At 37.8% G+C, this 8,221-nt stretch overlaps 1 protein-coding gene across 1 annotated transcript in view; it reads left to right on the forward strand.

Annotated features, from left to right (window-relative positions):
• The first annotated feature begins 659 nt into the window (after window positions 1-659).
• The window catches only part of SHISA9 (shisa family member 9), a 202,915-nt gene continuing 195,353 nt past the window's right edge, over window positions 660-8,221 (forward strand). Inside the window, exon 1 of the mRNA XM_009639576.1 lies at window positions 660-677. The gene's annotated coding sequence lies outside the window, so the exon portion shown is untranslated. The remainder of the gene's footprint in view (window positions 678-8,221) is intronic.

Below are 8,221 nucleotides of genomic sequence, written 5' to 3' on the forward strand. Positions count from 1 at the left end.
TCGTAAAGACCAACAAGACTCAACAGATTTTTAGGACAAAATCATAAACTTGTTGTGGTGAGCACCATGATGTGTGGGGGAGGAGGGAGAAGTGCCAGCTGGATCCATCATCTATTTGGCAATTATACTGTGTTCATCACCATGGTATCAGAACACCTTTACAAGCTCTAAGAGTAATCACAATAAAGGATCTCTAGTTTCTCCTGATGTCCTAGGAGGGATGGCTTCATTATTATTATTACTGTGAACCAGGTAGGTGAAAATAAGGGATTTTACATTTTATTTTTAAAGAGCTGAGATTTGTAATTGTTCCAATATCATCAGGGAATGAATTCCACAGCTGTATGGCGGCTGCCTGTTCATGGTATAGAGATGACTGCTTGTGTCCCAGAGGAATGCAACTGTAGTGAAAGGTCAGCGAGAAGTAGCCTTCATCCTCTTGCACTGTCAGGGCACAGAAAAGTTGCTTAGGATGGATGTAGGCAGGAAGGTAGAAACAAGGATTGTTAATACACTGCTGATATTTATTGGCTTCCCTAGTAGTGCGGGCAGCTTCCCTCAGCATATGTGCTAGAGAGCTGTCCTTATCACTCTGCCAGCAGACTGTGCCTCCCTTGGGCTTCAACATACTGATGGACATGGAGACCAGAGCTCTCTTTGGATACAGTTTGAGCAATATATAGCGATCTGCACTGGAGCTTAAAGGTGCGCTGTATGCAAAAATATTATTTCCTTAAATATTTCTACATTCACTCATACAATAGGTATCAGAATGTGGCCCTTATCTTTGTTGTTTTTTTCTTTAACTTTTTCTGTATTTTTTCTTCTGTATCCTTTAGTGTTAGATTTTGGTTTTGCTTTCATTATGAATAACACTAGCATTATAAAATGACCCCATTGAAACAAATGGAATTTTATGTCCTATAAAGAACATCTCAATGAGAATATACTTACTGGATCTTGATCCTTAGAGTGGAATCTTCACTCCATTAAATTTAATGGCAATACTCATGTTAACACTAATGAGTCAAGACTTTGTCCTTTGCAAACAGCTGTCAATAAGTAATTAATGATAACCAACAGACCTAAATACTAAAAAAAGTCCTTTGCAATGAGATGAAAAGACTGAAAACTGGACCCAGGTTCAGGCTTTGCATGGAGGATCTATTTCTGGTCTTGCTGTGCAAGTGTTTTTTTTAACTTGAGCTAAACATTATGACAGAAACAAGTGAGATAATTGGGTATTATGAGATATCTGCTCTTTTTCACTTATGGTCATTTTATGTGTTGAAATACTTGCATTGTTTATGTTCGAAAGTGATCCTATTGTTCGGCCATCTAAATTATCTGTTTCTTCATCATATTATCAAGGCTCACTTCAACTGTTCTAGTTTGCATAGAAATTACATGCAATTTCCTTTTTAATTTTGTTATTTTTTCTTTTTAAAGAAGAACAATCACTATACTCACAGGGAGAATTTCTTAAACTGGGAAATCATATTTAAGACTTCAAGGTGTATATAAATCACAAAACTGACCTTAAAGAGGCCAGCTTTCTGTCAGGTATGTGGGAGTGAATGACAGACTAATTCCCATACACACCCAAGAAAATTGTGAGTTGTCCTTTTACCAAGTATTCAGTTACAACTGGCCCTATATATATATTATTTCCATATTATACAGAAGTATTTCTTTTGCAGCTTCTTTACATTTTACTCCAATGTTACTTGCCTATATACAGATCAAATAATCCATTCTGAAAAGTGTACTCTCAGGTGCCAGTGTTTTGTATTAAAAATGTGTTTAACCTTGCTGAACTCTGCAATAATCTCCTATATCTGTGTTAGGGAGCAGATATCCTAAATACGTTATTAACATTAGCAGGTTAGAGATAATCTGCTGATTTAAGTAAACACTACAACAAAAAGTTATCACTGTAATCTGCTGTCAGCATCTTTTTCCATCACTTCTCAAGACTCCCTAATGTGCATTTCACATTACAGTTAAAATCTTTTTATTTGTCCTATTATTTTTCCAGCTGTGGGATCACTGCACTTTCACAATAATAATAATAATAATAATAAAATCTAGGTAAATATATGTTACAAAACCATGAAAAAAAAGAATGATTATAAAAAATGTTCTCCTATGCATTGTTTACTTTAAGCATTTACTTTCCAGTTTACTATTGACATTATGCAAAGAGCAAGGAGACTGGATTGATGCATTCCATTCAAGACAGTTATAACAGAATACTTAGATAGATGTTCTAGATTGATATTCCATACGTATAGATATAAGAGTTGCACTGTGCTGAGAAATACCAATGATGAATCCTGTTAACATTATCAGAATGCTCTCTAGAAAGAAAAAATAAGAAATGGCATTTACTTTTCCATCTTGAGATCTTAATGGTTTTTTGACCTGTCCGTCAGTGTACCTGGTTGATAGATTATTTCTTTTCACTGGCTATCATGCTAGAGGACAGAGAAGCAAATCCCCATGGAGCCAGCTTTAGTACTGCTCTTTACATTGACTGTCAAGTAGAGTCAAGAAGGGACAGTTGTTACTATCTGCCTAAAAGCACAGTCTGGAACCTGTATATGTATTTGTTCACATTGACAGTTTTCCAACGTATGTGCCTACATTTAGTCTCTGAATTCATTATTGGGCTTTCAAATATATGACCCGGTTTTCAGAAGTACTGACCACTCAGACATCTGGTGATTTCAGTGTAAGCTGTGATTATTCAGCATCTCTTGAACAAAATCACCCAATGGACTTTCTACTTTATATCAGTGGAAAGGCAGTTGTTGAATTTAGTAGATACTGAGTTGGCCTGTGGATATTTAATCTTTGGCTACCACATTTGACACTATTGGCCAGGCATGGTAATCACAGAAGTGGATCTGATAGCCACGTGAAAACTGCAGTGTCATATAATCAAAAATGTATCACAGAACTCAGACCATTATTACTTTCTCTGCACCTCTTATTTCATCTGTCTTGTGACTTACCATTTTAAAATCCTAAGCATCTTTTAATGGCATCCTTTAAAAATTGAACTGTCAGAGAAATTTTCTTCTTCATAAATCTGAAAGTTCCTACATCTATATATTATTACTATATGTAAGATACAAAATACATCAAGCCTCGGATGGGCATGTTGTGACAATGATATGGAGTGACATCATTAAAGCTTATTATCAGGGAAGCACACTAAAAAGGTCTAATGTTCAGTAAGAAGTTTTGATTTTGGTTGCCTGACAGTACATTTTGGAATACATGCAAAGCATGTAGTGGCTAAAATGTTTTCTTAGTTTTAACTAATACAGCAACTCTATGTTTCAGTGAAGAGCAAGTTCTTCAATTCTGAGGTTTACAGCTCACTTCTATTGCCCTTGAGTGTTAATAGTGCTAAAACTGACAGGCTATAACTGACTCACTAATTTGACTTCTTCCTGTTCTGGCTTCCATCCATGGATATCCCAGGCCTGCAGAATGCACATTCTAGACTAAAACTTGTCTACATCTTAACCTCAGTTACTGAGGAGTTTTTAGAAGAGGTAATGGTTAGATCAGCTCCTCAGCTGTTCTAACATACGCCAGAGTCAGCAGAGGATTAGAAAATTTTCTCTGCTGTGTCCTCTTCTATGTCTAAGCACAGCTTCTCTATGCTCAGGCACAGTACACAGCCTATTATACTGACTTTAACCTTGAAAATTTTTAATGCTATTTTAAGTCTGTTTGGAAAGGCTTCCTCCCTGCCTTGAAAAGTTGAACTTACAGGAACAAAGGTGGTTGGGTTTTCAGTGGGAAGGATACAAAAGCAGTTCGAATTTTTTTGATCCTCTGTAGTCTTTCTTTTCTTTTTTTTGTTAACAAGACAAAGATTTTGTTGGCACAAGTTTGGAATGATCTATAGAGCCTTCTTTGTCAGTTGCAGTAATCCCCAGACACCTGGCCGGTCATTCCAGATCTAAATTCCATGGCAGTCTAATTTATAACAAGCAGAAACACACAGGTACTTGCAATATTGTTACAATTCAAAAGTAACATCAGGTTTGCCAAAGAGAGAAACTGACTGGCGGTTTTCCTTGTTCAGAGTCAGAGGAGTAGCTGTGCAACAGGCAAACCTGAGGGCACAACTCATTTTTCAACTTTACTGCTAAAAGCTGCTTTAGACATTTTGGCACTTTTTTCCCCACTGCTTTATACTGAAGACGTTTGCAGTATACATGTTTCCTCTCTTATTTTTGCAAGCACTCCATTTACCTTCTAAATTTATCTGAATTTTTCTGAATTCCTTTTGAATTAAACTAAAGCAACAAGAACTCTCAGGATTTTATTAAGTCCACTCCAAATGTAAATGCTGTTACTGCCTGCCTCAACCCCAACCCATGCAATTACTACAGTTTTGGCTCTACAGGAAGACTGAAGATAAAAATATTAGGTGATAAAGGCAATTTCTACATTGCAGAAAATTATCTTCCTCCTCAGTAAGCCATGAAAATAAGTCTCTCATGCTTTTTCATTCATGAAGCACCTCCTGGCTCATTAAGATCTCTTGGTGGTGATCCCTTTGCTATATGCAAAGTCCATTTTTTTTCCAACTTGATGATAATAACTAAAAAATGCTCAATGTAAGATGTTCTAGTTAAAGTTGCTATGAATTCATGAAATTATAAGAACAAGCTCATTCTGTCCCAGTCTGTATGTGCATCTTTTTTAATGAAAAGAGAAAGGTTAAAAAGATGTGTGCTCAATAATTATAAAAGGAGAAGTATACGAAGTGTTAACACACTGCAGTCTGGGATTTCACACATTGCTGTGCTGATATGATACTAACGATTGCAGTTATTGGGTAAAAGAACAAAGGCTTATGAAGTGTTGGTTGTATAACTGAAAGAGATGTCTAGAACCAATTGCATTTTAACCATCCAGCAAGCCTAATGCCAAGGGCAAAGCATACTCCTCATAGAGGAATGACAAAACTTGTTTAACAAGGAGGTTACAAGCGACGTGAGGTTTATGGATACTGAAAACAGTTCCATGATTTACAAATATTGTAAACACATTTTGCTGCTTCAACTCATGTCTGCTAAGGAATTTCTTTCATGTCTCAAGCTACCTTATTGCTCCACAGCAGACATCTTCTAACATTTAACTGTACTTTTAAAGACTAGTGATTGCAAACATGCTGCCAGTTGGCCTGCTGTAGTAGAATCATCACCTCTTTTGTTTTCCAGCTGCAATACATTTTGTATCTATATATCCAAACATCCCATTACAGTATGAAATAACTACCAAGGAAACAGACATTGACTGCTTCATTCCAGTTTCCACATGGCATTTCTTATCACAAAATACTTCTACATCAATACTGCCTGAGATCAGGCCTGTCTAGCTGCTTTTTTGACAGACTTTCACAGCTCTGGAATGTCTTTTAATAATGATTGAGCTATATGGCATTTCTCGGGAATTAATGATGGGCTAGAAAGCTCCATTGACTCAGTGCTCAGTGAAGGACTATTCTCTCTAGCAGGTAATCAGTCCCTGGCAAATACTCAGAGGTTGCATCAACACCATTATTGTTAACAAAACTGAAATACAGAATTTAGAACATGGTAATTGCAATTGCTCTGTATGTTCTGATTGTTCTATATTCTTTAGATTTATCGTCACCTCAATATTCAGGTTAATTCATTAGCTTTCTCTCCTAATTTTACTCTTTTTCAAGCTCTCTTATTTACATAAAAACCCCTGCAAGAATCAGTTCTAAGCGTATACACAATTAAACACAGAATTGAACATGTATAATGCATATATAGAGTATGAGTGTGGTTTTGCATTTATATAACTTAGACATTGCTACAGGATTTACCAGGAAAAAGAAGCCTATTTTCTAGCTTAAAGTTGAGCAACAAGCATTGCCATTGATCCACATGAGAAAGTCTCAGTGAAAGCAGGAAAATATAATAGGAATACTTAATTTTGTATAAGGTCTGTGCCTAAAATTAAGTTATTTCACTTAACTAAATGGATATGCTCTTAAGTAAAGAAAACTCTGTAGGTTCTAGTTGAAACAATCATATTCTCAATTGTTTCAGAGGCAAAACACATTCCTTATGGGATAAAACTGTGGAAAAGTAGGTAATTATTACTTACCTTAAAGCAGTGTCAAGAAGAGAAGTCCTGAAAGTGGAAGGTGATGGTGCTAAACTGGAAGATCTTTTGTGTTTCTCAACTTGATAAAGACAACTGAAATAAATTAGAAGTTTATTGAGTGAATTCATTGAGAAAAGCTTTATAAAATCACATAATAACCCAATATGTGCCTCAGTACTGTGTGTAATACCCATTTCTCTCAACTAGTTTTCTTGTTTCCATTATTATACTTAATGGTTTTATATTTTGTTCATGCAGGTGTTCTCACAACTACATGCTATGAAGCCATTAAGACACACTGCTGCGGGCCTAGTAAAAATGGTTTGTGCCCTAGCCTAGAACAACTCTAGTTCATTATTAGAACTCTAAGACATGGTACAGCTAAAGTAACTTCACTACTAATATGACTAACAGACACAGAGAGCATAACAACTAGAGTAACTTATGATTAATTAAGGTAACATGATATATGGGTTCTGGGTTCTATGGGTCTGATCCAAAGTCTTATGGTGCCATAGCAAACATTTTTTTTCAAGGAGCTTTAATCACCTTCCTATTTTCCCCCCAGTTCTGGGCTCTTGTTCCAAGCACATGCCACTTAAGAGTCAGATTCTGATTGCATAGACCTGAATTCCACAAATGTTAGATTCTAGCCTAAATCCTTTGTGCTTTTTTGCTACAGGGGAATTCTTAGGGAAAATCCCAAGAACTCAGCAAAGCAAAAAACTTGTACCACAGTGAGTCAAGTTTAATAGCCCACAAAATAAATGTTTTTGATGTTATTATTTCTGCACATGTATAGCACTAATCATGCAAAATATTTAAGCAGCTTTTTAGCAGTCAGATCAACAGGGAAACTTGCATAATCTTAAGCGCCTGACAGGACTGGACCTTAAATGTCTCTAGATGCAATAATAAGTATGGAACAGATTCATTTTGTGCAGTATTTTCAGCACAAACTGCATCACAAAGTGTTAAATAATAAATAATAGCAGAGAGAAGTATACACAGGGGAGGAATGATACGATTTCAGAGGAGACTTGAAAGGGGATGTTGATGAGGTGGAGGTTTTAAGAATTAAATATTAAAAACCAAAAAGGCTGGTTTTGGCTGATTGTTTTTCTCTGCTGAGAAATAAAGGGGCTTTCTAACCTACCTCCTGGACAAGGATGCAAGGCTTACTGTCAAACTGCTCAATGGAATCATCACTGTACTCAGCGTCTATTTTTAAGAGAAGGCAAAGGACGCAATTAGCTAACTACAGCCCTCTCCAATTCCAAACATCTGCTTTGTCCTCTGCCTCACCTTTCTGTTTATTTACCGCTTAACAACTCCACACGGAGTTGGCCCAAGTTACTGAAGTGCGGGAGCAATATAGGCCCCTCGCAAGAGCAGGTGAGAGAGGAACGCTGAGGTGCCATGTTGGAGCCCCAGCATGCCAGAGACAACAGCAGCCCGTATGGCCACAGCGAGGTTACCACAGACATGCCCCCGAGGAAAAGGGAAGCTGCTTTAGGCACCAGCCCACACTGGTTAAATCATGCCATAATGGGCTTATTTCCTACATTTGGTGGCAGCATAGTATTCAGGATAATATTATTGCTACTCACGCAGGTTACTACCAAACCAAAAGATGGAGATGAGAGAGTTAAATAACAGGGATGGGGAGTGAATCACTAAAAAGACTTTCCCAGAGTCAGTTCTCTGTTTGTGGGAAGTTATTTTAATTCTGTGTCTCGCAAACAACCCGCAGCCTCACTGTGTCCTCTGGAGCCAGCATGACTGACATTATAACAAGATTTTTAAATAAACGATGTGCAGGGGCAGCTCGTGGTTAGCAGACATGAGCATAGCCCCGCTCCGAAGCATGCAGTACAAGTAACACTGTACCTGTGCGCAGCGCGCCGGGGTGAGGGCAGCGCCGGCTCACGCCCATGGTTTAGCGGCGGTACGGCCCCATGGACACCGCTCCACCAGGAGCCTCTGCCTCACAGGTAAATGCGTCTCCGGAGCGCGCTGGCCTGCGAGGAGAGCAGTCACCGGGAGAAGGAGC

Source organism: Egretta garzetta, unplaced genomic scaffold (assembly GCF_000687185.1).
Source record: "Egretta garzetta isolate BGI_Z169 unplaced genomic scaffold, ASM68718v1 scaffold575, whole genome shotgun sequence".
NCBI classification, from domain to species: Eukaryota; Metazoa; Chordata; class Aves; order Pelecaniformes; family Ardeidae; genus Egretta; species Egretta garzetta.